This window comes from Biomphalaria glabrata, chromosome 14, assembly GCF_947242115.1.
Source record: "Biomphalaria glabrata chromosome 14, xgBioGlab47.1, whole genome shotgun sequence".
Taxonomy (NCBI): domain Eukaryota; kingdom Metazoa; phylum Mollusca; class Gastropoda; family Planorbidae; genus Biomphalaria; species Biomphalaria glabrata.
In genome coordinates, this window is record NC_074724.1 from 27727665 (window position 1) to 27745460 (window position 17796).

The window sequence follows — 17796 nt, forward strand, 5'->3', positions numbered from 1 at the left end:
AGGTTCACATCTATCTTCACATTCACATTCACTTTCACCTATCACTTGGGGCACCACACAAGATCTGTCAACCTTCTTTCTCCATTCTTTTCTGTCATTCGCATCTGATAGAATTTCATTCTGATATTCTTTCTGAAAATATTGAAACCTGCAGTTTTTACCTGCCTGGGTGGACCACTTCGGGGGTCCATTTTGAGTTTGTGTTTTCACACAATCACTGTCTTTGTAACCTTGTTTCTCTTTTAAAACAGTATAGAAGCAGTATTTACCAGCTGCGACGAGTCGGACATTTATTCCTCATGCCAAAGGTGATTGTCTTAAAGGAGGACGGCATAACAGAGGTGCCCCCTCCCCTCTTTAAGCGTTATAAAGATAAACTCCGGAACCATTTCGCCCTCACTGGCTTAGAAGAAAGTAGCTGGTAGCAGACGACCTTTGAAATAGACAGTTGGAGAGCTCTCACAAAAAAAAAAAGCCGCGGGTTGCCTGAATCAGCCGCGAATATCTCTTATTGGCATGCACGCTAAAAGTAACCTACGTAATTATATTCTCTTTTGTAATTGTAAGATAAGATAAGACTTTTTTTAAAAGTATCGTCGGTACCCTCTATATTGGTAATTACACTGTTTTTTTTTATGACAAAGCTTATATTTAACCACTCTGTCCGTCTGGGTAGGAGTCTTTGACACAATAGTTCTCCCACTTTTCATCCTTGCATCAAGCGAAAACTTTGCAGAACTATTCAGTGTCGATAAAAACACAAAGCTAAAGGGAAATAATCCTTGTGTAGAGCATTTGGTCGTTCGCTACAAATTTTAAACTAACAAAAGACACGAGTAATTTTTTGTTTATATAGCTTTTGAAATGGCAGCAAGGAAACCTTCCCCCAGATTCCCCCCCCCCCAACCTGTCCACAAAAATGATTGGACCATAGCGCGCTGAGAATGCTATAAACATCACACAGATGTATTATTGTTAGCCTAGATGCAATTTAACCAAATATAAAACTTTGTTCACTTGTTTTGAAATATTTTTTTTTTAATTTAATTTTTTTTTCTCATTCTAAAAATAACTTAGTCTATTGACACTTAAATGTTTTACTGTGTCGACGAAAGAAGAACAGAAATCTAACATTAGAGGCCTACATAAAAGATTCTTCCTTAAACCAAAATAAATTGGAAGAATGAATCTAAGCCGTTCGCAACAAAGTCTCAACGCAGTCTGTCATGGACCAATCTTAGCCGGTGGCGGCTGGAAATTGGAACTAATAGCAGAACCAGGCCGAAATGATCTGGTAACGAGGATTGCGCTGGTGTAAGGGGAAGGTAGCAGCTAACAAGGGAGACAAGAAATAGAATGGGCATATTTGAAATTAGGCTACTTGCGAGTAGAAACAGACTGGAATGAAGAAATCTATTTGATAGTAGGTTATTTTCAGTCTCTTGTGTCACTTAAAAACAAGTACGTCTATTGACACTTACTATTGTACAATGTGTTATATAGAATCTCTACCGCTCTACCGTTGTCGGTACACTTTATAAATTAATTCCTACATTCTTGTGGTGTAGGGGCCTATATCCGGGATTATACAAATAGTTTAGATTGAAGTCTATACATTCTCATGAGTCTAAAATGACCAGGAGGCTCGGTGGCTGAACGGTAAAGCACTTGGCTTCCGAACCGCTTGCGTTCTATTCCTGGTGATGACTGGGATTTTAATTTCGGGATGCTTGGGCGTACACAGCTCCAATCGGTACCTGACATTAGTTGGGGAAAAGTAAAGGCAGTTTTTCGTTGCGCTGGCCACATGGCACCCTGGTTAACAGTGGGCCACAGAAACAGGTGACCTTTACTACATCATCTGCCCTATAGACCTCAAGATCCTAAAGACATTTCGGATCAGTTACGTAATGAAAAGTTGTCAAAATAAATGAATCAATGTTTTTTTTTACTATGAGTTGATAGTAAGAATGATACAAAAAATGATTTCAGCTATTTGAGATATGAAGTCCTTTTGAGGCCTTTTCTAAGGTCCGTAAATTTTATGTCAGTGCTAATAATTCTTGAGCGCCCTAAACTATAGCTTGTATAGCCAATTGGTTAGTCCGGCCGAGTATTTACTCTTTTTGCCTTATAAATATTCATTGGCCTCCTTTGGTCGTAGAACGACTATGGTTTATCTCGCACACTTCCTCTTGTGGCTGTGGAGCCCTATTTTGGAGAGACACTCCCGTCCACAAATATCGCAGGTTAAGATGGCTTTTGCTTCGATGGTATAGGAGCTGGCCATTTTTCGCATAGTCCGTTTTTCTTCCTGAGCTGAGACCCATGTACTTTAACTATCCATAGCTTTCTTGGTCACTGTCTCTCTCCATCTGGTACGGTCTAGAGCCATGTCTTCCCAATATAAATATAGACTGTATGTATTTTTTTTTTCATAAAATAAAAATGAGATTAAGCTTCTTGTAAATTGGAATGAATGTTCCTTAGAATCTTCTTATCTTATCTTATATAATACAGACGTTACTTCAAAAAAGAAGATGATTACGTCCTACGCGTCATGCATTTAGTCATGCATATTAACCAATGACTTAAATTCTGCCAAGTCACTGGTTTTCCTGGCTAGCTCAGGCAACCCATTCCATGCTCTAATAGCACTAGGGAAGAAGGAGTATTTGTACAAATTTGTCCTAGCATATGGGACGAGGAATGTGCCTTTATCTTTGTGTCTTTCAGAGTATTTTATTAAATTTTGTTTTTGTATTTGAAGATTATGGTTCAGTGTTTTATGTATGATTGCTACTTTACTTTTGAGCCTTCTGTCCTGAAGGCTTTCTAAATTTAGTGATTTTACTAAAGGTGTTACTCTAGTCAAATGTGAATATTCGTTTGTTATGAATCTCACTGCTCATTGTGGAGAACATTTGATATTTTGGAGTCTTCTCTCCTCCGAAACACGGAGACCCTAGATTGGCCTAAATAATTTTTCTCTCATTTCTACTATTAAATAAACCAAGTTTAATTCAAAACTTATTTCGTATTTAATTAGTACACAACTTTTTAGTTATCTTAAACAAACCACGTCCTGCTACTCTGAAAAAAAAAAGCAACTTTTGTTTCTTGATTTTTATCGACCTTTCTTGCTTAACCTAATTAACCTACTTTCATTAAGAGAATGGTGAGAAATGTACTTCTATGTCTGCCTGTTACATTGCTTCTGATTGGCTGCTGTTCCAATTAGTTAGGTATCCTTAGAGAAGGAACTATGCTGGAAAGACAGTCTCGTGTATATAGGACTGTGATGCTCAGCCTGTTGTGGGCCGGGATGGGGGTGGGGGATATACATTTCAGACATGCGTAAACCGGGCCGATCCAGCTTATATCAACTCACTCTGTCTGGTAAAAAGTTTGTACACATTATTTCTCCCACACCCAATCTCGGATCAAGCTGAAATTGTGCGCCATTATTTCTTTTACCTGACAGCACAAGAAACAATTATAAAATATATAATTTTCTATTATTTATTATTTTAGATATTTATTGTTAGTTTAACATTTTTCCCTCTACAAAGTATAAAGGGGACTAATTCAACTTAAACCACCACATCATTAATGTACACTTTCTTTCCTATGTTAAATTTTAAACAAAATAATTAATTTCCAATAGTTAATTAATAATTAGTTACTTTTTTATTGATGCCTACGGCCAGTGAAATGTACATGCCAAGTCCACATGACAACCGAGGAACGCAGAAACAGGATCACAACGGCAATAGGGCCCCAGGTTGACTGTTAAATAGCTCAAACTAAAATGTTAAACCCATATCACAAGGGCCCTTCCCTCAGGGAACAGTACCAGGAAAAAAGGAGATGAGGCAGACAGAAAAAGCGATGGGAAGGCACATAAAATAATGGATTGGTCAATCATTGAAAGAGATTCTATTCAACTCAGTGGAATGGAAAGAAACGGTCGACATATTGTGTGGTGCCCCAAAGGTTCAAATGACATCAATTTTCATAGATGGCCTGAACACTGACCTGCAACGTCACGACCTGTGGGCAGTGGATAGCTCGTTGCTACGTCGTACCTGTGACTCGGTTCAACAGACTAATGAATATGCGTTTTTTTTATCTCCTCTTCTAGAGACACGTCATCTGTAATTGTGGATCCCAGATAGAATTCATTTACGGCATCCAGCTTGTTGTCTATGAAGATGGAGGGTGGTGCTGTAGCAGGTGGTCCCATAGGATGGAGGGTGGTGCTGTAGCAGGTGGTCCCATAGGATGGAGGGTGGTGCTGTAGCAGGTGGTCCCATAGGATGGAGTGTGGTGCTGTAGCAGGTGGTCCCATAGGATGGAGGGTGGTGCTGTAGCAGGTGGTCCCATAGGATGGAGGCTGGTGCTGTAGCAGGTGGTCCCATAGGATGGAGGGTGGTGCTGTAGCAGGTGGTCCCATAGGATGGAGTGTGGTGCTGTAGCAGGTGGTCCCATAGGATGGAGGGTGGTGCTGTAGCAGGTGGTCCCATAGGATGGAGGCTGGTGCTGTAGCAGGTGGTCCCGTAACATTTGTTTTCTTCGTGCTAATAGTCAAGCCATATTCTTTACAGGCCTGACACCAGGACCAGATTAAAGTAATTGGATTATTGTGAAGGCCTTTACACTTTATCGAAAGCTTGAATAAAAATCCACTTATTAATAATAACACCTATATCTAAAAGCAGGCCATATTTTAGACAGAACAAATAGAGTAGCTGTAAATGTAATCTCATTTTCCACCTTTAAAAATATTTAATATTCATAGTTTAGTTTTAAAAAATGTATATTTTTGAGATTGAGGGTGGGGTAAGGGCACGCCCTCCATTAAATCCGGCCTTGGTATTATACAGATATACACAAACAGCCACAAATAAACGCATACATAGACTTCCTTACACATATAGACAGCCACATTGACAAAATATAGACTCACACATATATATAGTTATATAGACGCACACATTGACACACCTGTACTTACACACATGCAAAAAAACATTAACATGAATATGTGGGCACGTAGGCACACACATATAAAGGGAACAGCAAACGTAGTAAGATATTGACAGAGAATAAGAAGAGGAAGAACTACGCAGCCATTGTGTTCACGTGACTGAGGTAAACAATCGAACGGCGCTTTCGGTGGAAATAATAGACACAACTAGAGGAAACGATGTATGGAGAAATGAGGCAAATAAAGAGAGAGAGAGAGAAAGGAAAAGAGAGAGAGAGAGGATGGGGGAGAATAACAGAGCAAGAGAGAGAGGAAGAATGAGAGAGAGAGAGAGAAAGGGAGAATGAAAGAAAGAGAGAGAGAGAGAAAGAGCCAGAGAGAGAGAGAGCGCAAGAAAGAGAGAGATAGAGAGGAAGAATGATAGAAAGAGAGAGAGAGAAAGAAGAGAGAGAATGAGAGCGAGATACAGAGGGAAAATGAAAGAGAGAAAGAGGAGATGGAAGTTTTCATCCATCCAACTTTGCGTCTCTTGACTACATCGCCGTCACTTCACGCGTCAGGTTCGTTCTCCAGAGACACTCGTCTTAAAGGGCCATCCACAAATGACGTCACGCAACCTGTGAGTGATAGGACACCAGCTAACTGAAACGCTTTTCTGCCTAGAGAGTATAAAGTTGCTTGCGTGAATTCGAAATTAAATAATCCAAACACAGAACGAAAATTACTGTTAGAGGTTTTCATTTATTCGCGGAAGAACTATAAATAGCCAGCTTTTTGGGGTATCCGGTGTAGAGAATAAATCTAGTGTTAAGCTATGTGTTTTTTTTTTGTAAAGGTATATGATCATTTTTTTTTTTTTACTTTTTAACACTGCAGAATCAAATGTACTAGAGATGGGAAACGAACCGAACCCGAACCGAACGAACCGAACTCGAACCTCACTTATGACCGAACCGAACCGAACCCGAACTTTGAAACTGCTTGGTACGAACCGAACCGAACGAACCCTTCTTTTCTTAACCGAACTAATTTTGCAATTTGTACATCCTTTTTTTATATTTTTGATTTTAAAAAATATAAAAAATTACTTAAATATTTTATTTAAATCCTAATGATTCCATTATACTTTGAAAACTTGGGAGGTGGGGGGGGGGTATTTTGAAAACTTTAAAAAGAAAAAAAAAGCGGCGCGCTAAGATTCCCATGGGTTTTTCCGTATGTGCCGACTCCCCCATGGCCTTGAATTTTCGCGGGCTGTTTGCAACATTGGTTTTGAGTCGAATAAGCGCCCTCTAATTAGATCTAGATCTAGATTCTAGTTACAGTCTAGTACCTAGTAAGTGCAAAGTCAACATTAAAATATTGTCACTTTTATTTGAGATGGCTGTTAGTTGAGAGTAGAATAGTTTTTGCCGATTATAGAGTGTAGATATAAATCTACAATAAGTTCATTACTGTTCTAGTTTAAAATAAATTTTAATTATCTTCTATTTAGTGATTTATTTTTACAAAATTGTGAAGTATTCCATATTGGAATATTATCAGTGGCGTAGCAAAGGTGGGGGAGGAGGAGGAGAAATGTAAAATCCCCCGGGTCCCCTTTTGAGGGGTCCCCAAATGAGTGTTTTTTTACAATAAATATTCAATATTACGCAAAATGCAGGGGCCACCAAAGAGGTCCAGCCCCCAAATGATGAAAAATTCCTAGCTACGCCCCTGAATATTTTTACTATTATTCTGTTTTGCATTATTGATCATCAGTATTTTTAATGCAGCGTTTCCTAAACTTTGGGTCCTCCCCCGTGGGTGGGGATGGCGAGTACCTTGAATTGGGGGATGGGGAGACGCAACTTCCTGACAAAAAGGAGTGTCATAGAGTGTGTGTGTGTGTGTTTCCTGGTGGTGATAAGAAGAGGTTAAGCGACTGATTTGTGTTTATGCATTGAGTATGATGAAATTAGCGTGATGCAAATGTGAAACGGCAGACAACCTTGAGATATGTTTTGTGGTGACCTAGATTTCGTTTAAATATCAGTATATTTCATTAATATTACATCTCCATCTCAAGTTAAGTATGTTAATATTGTAATAACAGTTAGGCTATATTGAGTTGTTCTTGTTCACAATAATAATAATATTAAGTTTAAATATTATTATAAAGCTTGTCTTCGAGTCCGAAGATTAGTGAGGAATGCAGTTTTTCCCATGGCTGCGCAGTCCCAGCTGTGACCTACATATTTGCCACATCCAGGGCAAGCATAACCACTGTCCGCAGGTGGTCGATACGTGCCCTGCCCAGCGTAACTGTCTTACCATAAGAAGTCCCTCTATACTTTCCTTACCGGTAAAAATATAAAACGCCTTTATTGGTTCAATTGTATTAGCTGTTTGTAAGCGACAAACCAATGACCAACTAACAAGGAGAGGGGGCGTCGAAAAAAATGTTTTATTTTCATTGTAACTTATCTGAATATTAGTATAATTACATGTTTAAAAATTAAAATATATTAAGTAGGAGATGTCATTTTATCTTCTAATAAGACCTTGTCAACTGAAGAATGCTTTTTGCGAGGCGCGTATGCACAATATGGGTCAAAACGTTTTGAAGTAAACATTTTAATTTAAAACATCTCGCTATTGTGATTCTTCTGCATTTTTAGCGGCCCCCGTAAGGGGAAAAAGCCGCTACTAGGTTTGTGCAAAATGTCCGTCTGTCCGTCTGTCCGTCTGTCACACTCAGATCTCGAAAACTAGAAGAGATATGAAAAATATTATTTCATCATTAAATCCGGCTTGAAAAGTTTAGGTGCAACGGCTACTTTTGGTTTTCTAAAAGCAAACCGTTTAATTTATAAAATTAATTATGCAAGCGATTTTTTCATAAAAATACACCAATTCTAAAACAATTACGTAAATGTAAGGGAGGCAATGTTACAATATGCTAACAAAGATGGATAATTTTTGTGTATTTTCAGTATCACTAAGTCAAATATATTTTTAAAACGTACAGGAAATGTTTACAACAAATACAAATAATAGTTAAAGACGTTTTTTCTGGTCAACTAGCTGCTAAAATTAAAAGAAAACATTTCTGTTTGTTTATAAAGGCTAATAATGCACTTTGTATGTAAATATCACGCACATTTTTTTTAAATGGACTTTTTATGCAGCGATTTTCGTGCAGTAGCGTAACGTCGCAACATGATCAGGTGCTAAACCAATTCCTTAAACTTTTTTTAAAAATCAGATTTTATTTATTTTTTGTTTAGTGCCCCCATCCGAATAAAAGAAGCTTATTTTTGTGCGTTTTGTCTGTTGGTCGGTCTGTCCGTCACGATTAGATTTAAAAAACTAGAACTCTAAAAGCTATTGAAAATCTGATTTACCCTTTAATGTTCCTCCCTTAACATCTCAATAGTTTTAAGTATCTAAAATTGATTGTTCCGGATTTTTTTGTGCAAAACTAATCAACGCCAACAAATGTTTGTTTGCTCTTCTAACTTATATTACATTCAATTTCCATGCTTAAACGTTTCAAAAACACATTATCAATAATATGTTGTTCCGTTTTTTATGTAAATAGCATATTAATGCTAAATCATAATCTCTATACTGACTTATATTTCATTAAGTGTAAAAATGTTCCGGATATTGTTTTATAAAACATGAATTATGCCTAATGATTGTTTGAAATCGCATAAGGCTTTTAAAAAAAGTAATTTACTAGAATTGATTACTGAAAATTACTTTTTAGACATTTAATTTTCTTGTAAAACATAACATAGAAGTTTTGTACTCGATAAAGAAAGTTCCGGATTTTGTTTCTTACAAATCGTCGCCAGAAATTTCCGAATTTATTTAAAAATCTACTAACGCCAAATAATTGTTTGAACTCCCTCTTCTAATTAATAAACAAATAATCTTCTCATTTACGAAATAATGTTTTTTACGGATTTTTATGAAAAATATTTTAACTCACTACTCTCTTACAGTACATTTAACTTTCTACCTAAAACATTAAAAAATCTAATTATCGTTAATATTATGTTCCGATTTTTAAGGAAAACAGAATCCAAACACCAAAGTAAGGTATGAAAATCTCTCCACGTGGCTGTAGTACATCTAATTTTTATACGAGACCATCCAAAAAATTTAATTATCGGTATTACATTTATCTGAAATTCTCTTTTTCTTTTACTATTTATACAAACATCCGGAACAATCTATTATATAAACTTTTCAATTGTGTTCATACCTAAAAATTATTGCGATGTTTTGAAACGTAAAATAAAGGTTAATCAATTTTTAATAACTTTTAGTTGTTTTTTTTATATCAAGATAACGGACAGACCGACTGACAGACAAAACGCAAAAACAATGTGGCATTGATCCTTTTTAAATAATATCTATTAGAACTCAGTGCACCAATGTCTATGAGCCCTCGTTAAATATCTCGTGTAAATAAAGACATTTTTTTTATGGTACCGGTACTAGCCTATTGTGAGGTAATGGATTTTTTTTTCTTTGACGTCATATGAATGGACTCTTTAAATGTAATGTTAAAAGAACGCACTCGGTGCACCAATGTCTATTAACCCTCGAAAATATTTGCTTGTATTAATGAAAACATATTTTAGTCTAACTAAGCCGTGTGACGTAGTGTTTTTTTTTTCCTTTGACGTCACATGGAATGAATTCTTTAAATGAAATGCTAAAAGAACGCACTCGGTGCACCAATGTCTATGAACACTCGAGAAATGGCTCGTGTTGATAAAGGTGATTTTTAGTCTAGCTAGGCCTTGTGACGTAGTGTTTTTTTTTCCTTTGACGTCATATGGAATGAATTCTTTAAATGAAATGCTAAAAGAACGCACTCGGTGCACCAATGTCTATGAACACTCGATAAAAGGCTCGTAATGATGAAGGCGATTTTTATTCTAGCTAGGCCGTGTGACGTAGTGTTTTTTTTCCTTTGACGTCATATGGAATGAATTCTTTAAATGAAATGCTTAAAGAACGCACTCGGTGCACCAAAGTCTATGAACACTCGATAAATGGCTCTTATAGATGAAGGCGATTTTTAGTCTAGCTAGGCCGTGTGACGTAGTGTTTTTTTTTCCCTCTGACGTTATATGGAATTAATTCTTCAAATGAAATGAAAAAAGAACTCGGTATAGTAATGTTCGATAAGCCTCGTTATGTGACTTGCGTTTAAAAAAGGAATGATATCTTGATTTAGATCTAATCTAGATTTTTTAAACTAGATCTAGATTTTTATTACAGTATATCTAGATCTGGATTTATATTCTAATTAAAATTATTTTAGAGTCTAGATCTAGAATTTCTAGATCTAGTTTAGACTAAAATAGACTAGATTAAGATGTAGAATTTCAATTTCTAAACTTAAAGTGTAAAAAAAAAGTGTAGATTTTCATTTCCAAACGTTTTGATCAATATTGTAATGTTTTAATATACTAAAACTAATCTACTATTTTTTTATTAAATTTAAATTTAAATTTACGGCAAATGAATCTTTGAAACATTATTACTTTTGACCATCGGATGGCTGCCTGGTCATGCGGTTTGCGCGCTGGACTGTCGTTCAGATTTATGGATGGCCCAGGGTTCAAACCCTGCCCGCTCCCATCCCCCGTCGTCCTGCGGGAGGTTTGGACTAGGAAGTAATTATCTTCAACTCTGAAGGAACATCCGAAACGTGTAAAACATTTTACATCAAAATTAAATCACCTCTTGAATATTATTTGCGAATATGCAGATCCGACAGGGATCCGACTTCGACGGGGGCCGCCTCTGAGTTTGTGTAACACAAACTCTCTTTGTAATCTTGTTTTGTCTCAGAATAGTCGAATTTCTTCCGTATATTGCAATTTATTATAGTGACGACGTATGTGTGGAAAAAAAATCCTCGATAGAGACGTTTTTACACGAAGAATATTTGTTTAAAAAGATCACGCCCATTATAGAAGTACGTGCCCAATATGTAGGCCTACCTGAATGTCCCTTGCATAATTCTATTGGCCAGGTCTGCCTCTTTATTATTAGATTTCATATGGCCCTCGACTTTTTTAAACTATGATGAATGGTGCTTTGTGAAAGAAAGCACATCGAAATTAGTCTTTTTAAAAAATTATCATTCTTACTGAGAGAAAAAGGTTACAATACGCTTAGCGCTGAGTCACGCCCAGAATTAAACCCATTGCCGACTTGAGCGAAAATCTGCCGCATCTTCATTTCTATCTCCATTAAGAAATTTTTACAACGCTTAAAATGTATATAGGCAACATTATTTTAGAAAAAGTATTGCCCATAGGCCTATTATATGTTGCAAAGTATTTGTTTTATGTAAAAATTCAAATGAAAGTGTTTTAACTGATAAATTGTATTAAACCTTATAACTTAATTTTGCTATTACATAATTTCATAACATCGAACCGAGCCGAACCCGAACCTTAGACCTGACCGAACCGAACCGAGCCCGAACTTTACTCGTCATCGAACCGAACCGAACTCGAACTTAAATCTGACCGAACCGAACCGAACCCGAATTTTAAAAGTTGGGTTCGATTCCCATCTCTAAAATGTACTATGCTCTTCAGTATGTAACCCAAAATAATGTCAATACATAGGAAGTATTGGGCTTTCATTCTTTGTGTTAAATCTTACTCAAGGAACACAGGAACAAGTAACAAGATGACACGTTGGAGATTTTATAGCAAAAGATATATGGATGGCTGCCTGGTCGTGCGGTTTGCGTGCTGGACTGTCGTTCAGATTTATCGATGGTCCAGGGTTCAAACCCTGCCCCCGCTCCCATCCCCCGTCGTCCTGCGGGAGGTTTGGACTAGGAAGTAAACTATCTTCAACTCTGAAGGAACATCCGAAAACATGTCAAACAAAACAAACAAGAACATCTACATCTCTACATGTTTTATTTGAACGTATAATACGTGTAGCCTATTAGTTGGCAGCAGTGAAGTTCACTTTAGCGTTCACCATTTTGTTTAGTGTTTAGTTTATCTTGAACATATCCAATATCATTACGTTTAACCCGTGTAACCCTTCGGCCATATAGTGTATTTAAAAAAAACAATTAAGCCACCCACACAAACTATTGTTTATTCTTCGCTTCAGACAGAAATACTTTTTTTTTTCCACAAGCTAAAATTATTATCTAAAGCTCTAAATGTCAAATTATATCCCTTGATGTAGGAGCACTTGCTACACTTACAAGGTATGTTTTTCAAATATCAATTTATCTTCAACCTATATCGAGTAATTCAATTTAGTTTATTTATTTTCCCTTCTTGTAATACACATTGATGCACAAATGGAAAAGCTAATGCATATTAGATAAACTCTATATAAAACAGATCACGGTGCGTAGGTAATCTACACAATTACACACTAGTTTCCATACAGAGACGCACATACACACCCAGACATGGTTAGAGACAATGTCCGATTTAAGAGGGAGTAGGTGGGACTGTGTCCTGGGGACTTGCCAACAAAGGGGGGGGGGGATCCATATTTCAACGGGTCAGCAACTTTAAGTTTTCTTTTCAATTTATGCAATTGTTACATACAGTACTTTAAAACGTACAGTTGGCAACACCGTTTCGGACACGATGGAATGTGTCCGCTTATAAAGTGCTTGTAATATACTCTGGATTTACTACACGAACTAACCCATACAAATTTACATATTTGTTACTAAAATACGCTCATTAAAAAATGTGCCCTGGGCCCTTACAAATGTAGATCCGGTCCCGTTGTACACAGGCCTTAGGCGAAATGATTTCTTTGGCTCCAAAAAAACAACAACATGGAATAAAATTAAATTACACAATTTATAAAAAAAACAAAAAACAGTACCGTACGCCAACCATAGCATTGAAGTTTCGCTATTTCTTATCTTTAAAAACATTCTACAAAGTCCTGTGCGAGACAGCCACCGATCCGAGGCCCTAGGCGGCTGCTCACTTTGCCTATGCCTAAGCCGGACCTGGTGTCCAGACATCTGATATTAGACGTCGACAACACATTTCCACGCGTACCATTTACAAAGCTGATCTGTTAAATTGGTCTTATACATTCAACTACCTCCCATACCTCCCCTACCCCCTTTTTGTTCTTCCATAAAACTCTAAGGGGGAGATTACTCCCGTTCTTAGCAGCACTCTACCTGCATAAGACGATGTGTTGGAAACAAACATGGCGCGCGCCATTAGATGGTCAACTTGAAATCCCTTTCTCTAAGACTCCAACAAACATCGTATTCCCATTTTCCCAGCACTCATTAGTTAATCACCTCGCCCTCTAAAACCACCTCGTGGCCACGACTCTTCAGGACCTCGGCGTCCATTCTTTCCTTCTTAACGGCCTCCCGAGCGCCACATTACGACAAAGGAAAGATCACTCACGCCAGTAGGGACCACGTGACAAGCAGATAATAGCCGGGGGGGGCGCCTTCTCGTTGTGCCGCCTCCCAGAGGGGACGGCTGAGTTTGGTTATCCCCCCAGTCTGTATAAGTTCAGGGCGACCTTTTCCAAACTGTCACTGCATAATGACCAAGGATAATTATTGTTTTTCCTTCTCTCGTCTGCAGTTTTCCCGCCAACAAGGGGAGTCAACTTCATGGAGAACTGTTAATAAATGGACTTTTTAAAATCCTTTCTCTGCCGTTGGGGAGATGGCACGGAAAGGTGGAAGAGACAGCCAGATGCAAGGTGTGAAAATATGATACAAGTGTGAATAATTTGTGTTGAAGTGTTTCGCGACTTTGGCTCTAACTAAACGAATACTTGGACTTCCAAATATCAATGTATGGAGACCATGAAGGATTTACTTACATGGAGGAAATCTATGACAATACATTTCAAATAGTGCTTACAATAATGTACTTTCTTCTATGCTGCAGAAGCTTAATTTAAATAATATATCATATTTATTCAATATATATATGTGGTGAAATAGTTACTATTTGTTTATGTCTGTGTTAGGTCGTGAGAATGTGTTCACAACATTGATCTAGTGTGCTACTGTCCAAGTCTCTTTCGTCAGTTCATGTGTCGTTCTAGTTTAATAAAGCCTTGTTTTAGGTTAATCTTCAGTGTCCTTTATTTCTTATTACAATATATTTATACAAGGGGAAGATAATAAGAGGGGTCGGTCAAACAGTTTCAAGCTTCATGTCAAGTATAAATTAAGTTATATTGTGTGTTAATAGTGTGTGTTTAATCTTTTTATGATTTCAACTTCAAGAATAAAAATGTTTTATTTTAAAAACTAACTACTTCCGGTTTACTTTGGACAAAGAGTCATCAGATTGATCTTCTCAAAATGCCAAGATAAATTAACCAATTAATTCCATCGTTACAGTGCTTAGCGTAAGTGTACATATGTATTGATATTTACATATATTGTTTTTGAAATGATATTTTGTAAGTATTGCAGAATCAAAGTTATAATGAATTCTGCTTTTAACACGAAGTGTTTTTTTTTTTAAATTATTATTTAGTTAGCTAATCCTAATTATTATTATCATTTTTTTGTTGATGTTTTTTTTTTTTTACAAAAACTCACTCTGTCTGTCTGTTGGTAAAAAGTTTGTACACGTTATTTCTCCAACACCCCATCTCGGATCAAGCTGAAACTTTGCCCAATTGTTACATGTACCTGACCAAACAAGAATCAATAAAAAGACGTCAACCAATTAGTTAATTAACAATAGGTAATTAGTTATTTTGTTTGGGATCTCGAACAAGAAAGATTGTACTTGACTGATATGGTGGTAAAAGTTGAATTACTCCCCTTTATACTTTGTAGAGAGAAAACTAAGAAAAGATAACTATAAAAACTTTTATTTTCATAAGCACTTTCATTAAATAGTGGATAGTGTATTGGCTTAAGGAGACTGAAGTGGTTTTAGCCTTCGAGTTCAAATTCAGGTCTTTTAAGTGTTTTTTTTCATAGAAATGTATTTAAAAAGCGATCACCCTGATACCCCCCCCCCCTTCGCCTCCCCCCCCCCCTTTTTGTTTTTCCAACTGTTCCAACAAGTAATAGGATCATAATAAGACTTGTCTTCGATTCCGAAGATTAGTTAGGAATGCAGTATTACCCGTGGCTGCGCAGCCCCAGCTGTGACCTACATATTTTGCCACACCAAGGGCAAGCATAACCATTGTCCGTAGGTGGTCGATTCAGATTTTCTCAATAGAATCATAGCGATTTGAGAAAGCTAAAAGCATGAAATTGCACTAAACAAAAACAATTGGTAAAAATATTTTAATCGCACACATTTATTGTTGTTAACCTAGATCTATTTAAAAATTTTAAATACATAAATGATCCAATTTAAAAGTAATTGATACAACTACTCTTAATATAAGTTTTTTTTTAAATTTAAGTATTTTTTAAAAATGTTTTTCTTGGCTTTTTAAATAGTCTACGTATTCTCAATCTTATCTCGTTTTACATTTCAGGTCCTGTTCCATAACCTTTCCCTAACATTTCTCTATTTCTCTTTTTCCCCCTATCTGTTACTGTATTTTATTGCTTAAGAAGATGTTATTTAAATGTAAGCTGATCTTAATTAAATTGAACTATAAACTACGAGTATGGTTAAATTAATAAAAAAAAAACACACGATTACAAAGAGAGTTTGTGTTATCACACAAACTCAGGTATGGCCCCCATAGGATCCGCAAATTGGCAAGGAGTATTCTTACCACGATTTTTTAAAATTATCTATAGTAATAGAGTTTTAAATAATCATTTGACTTTACTTTTAACTTGAAAAGAAACTGAATAAAATAAATGCTATTCCCCTTTCGTGGCAATAGCTAAAAGTAATCACACGAATGGAAAAAGTTCGAACATATTGACTGTCTTATATTATTGACTGTTTTATGTTATTGACTGTTGTATGTCATTGACTGTTGTATGTTATTGACTGTCTTATATTATTGACTGTTGTATGTTATTGACTCTTGTTGACTGTTGTCTGTTATTGACTGTTGTATGTTATTGACTGTTGTATGTTATTGACTGTTGTATGTTATTGACTGTTTTATGTTATTGACTGTTGTATGTTATAACTGTTGTATGTTATTGACTGTTGTATGTCATTGACTGTTGTATGTCATTGACTGTTCTATGTTATTGACTGTTCTATGTTATTGACTGTTGTATGTTATTGACTGTTGTCTGTTATTGACTGTTGTCTTTTATTGACTGTTGTCTGTTATTGACTGTTGTATGTTATTGACTGTTGTATGTTATTGACTGTTGTATGTTATTGACTGTTGTCTGTTATTGACTGTTGTCTGTTATTGACTGTTGTATGTTATTGACTGTTGTATGTTATTGACTGTTGTATGTTATTGACTGTTGTATGTTATTGACTGTTGTATGTCATTGACTGTTGTATGTTATTGACTGTTATATGTTCTTTTACACGTTTTTTTTTCAAAATGTAATTACATCCTGGCCGAATCTCCTACAGAACGACGTGGGATGGTGGTAAGCAGGATTCGAACCTGGAACATTGAGTCCAGAGCCAATTTTATTAGACCAGCCATCCATACAAATGGCATTGTCTTTTAAACATTCTGTATTTCAACATTTGGTTAAAGATAGGTTTAGAGTTAAAATTAAAGTTATAATTTGAGTTTAAGTAAGCATTTAGGTTAGAATAGGATGAAAAGATACGTAAGTATATGATTAAGAATAAACTACCCTCCCCCATTCTAACTGGTGCTAAAGTCTCTAAGAGATGTCCAGTATGGTGACAAGGGCTCAAGACGGAATGAATATATTTCCCAGACCTTACCTCAGGCAACGAAAAGGGAGTCTGGGCCCAAAATAAAATGATTCTATTCCCACAAGATAAAGATTTCGAATTCCGCGGACGTCTGAAAATGTAGTCAGGCGTAAAATCAATTGTTGATAAGGCTGACATTATTCCACGTATTATTCCCCCTTGTGTTCATCCTACAGAAGATTTTATATTGGGTTGTCTTCTATAAATAGATCATAACAGAAAGTACTCACCAGACACCAGTATCTGGGATACAACATTTATACAGTTTACATCTATTTATTATGACCAAACATATGTCTAATATACAAGTAGTTCCGAAGCAGAAAAGCAGGAAGTTTAGATAAGTCACATTACAGATCTGCTTATGTATCTTTGGTATGGAGTGTGAGTGTGTGCGTTTCTATGGTGACATTGGGAAAAGGTTAGCGATTGGTTCTGAATGATGCAAGATAAGCGGCATTGTCGTCAGAGGTCTTATTTTTTATTTTTCTAGTGATTTCGGGTGTCGTATATGTTCCGCAGGCAGAATAAGGTTAAACATCCCTCCTCTACTCTGTTGGTCCTAGAATAAGGTTAAACATCCCTGCTCTACTCTGTTGGTCCTAGAATAAGGTTAAACATCCCTGCTCTACTCTGTTGGTCCTAGAATAAGGTTAAACATCCCTCCTCTACTCTGTTGGTCCTAGAATAAGGTTAAACATCCCTGCTCTACTCTGTTGGTCCTAGAATAAGGTTAAACATCCCTGCTCTACTCTGTTGGTCCTAGAATAAGGTTAAACATCCCTGCTCTACTCTGTTGGTCCTAGAATAAGGTTAAACATCCCTCCTCTACTCTGTTGGTCCTAGAATAAGGTTAAACATCCCTGCTCTACTCTGTTGGTCCTAGAATAAGGTTAAACATCCCTCCTCTACTCTGTTGGTCCTAGAATAAGGTTAAACATCCCTCCTCTACTCTGTTGG

At 36.6% G+C, this 17796-nt stretch overlaps 1 protein-coding gene across 1 annotated transcript in view; it reads right to left on the reverse strand.

Annotated features, from left to right (window-relative positions):
• Positions 1 to 17796, reverse strand: part of LOC106073929 (uncharacterized) — a 118101-nt gene that overhangs the window by 82383 nt on the left and 17922 nt on the right. The gene's annotated exons all lie outside the window — the stretch shown is intronic.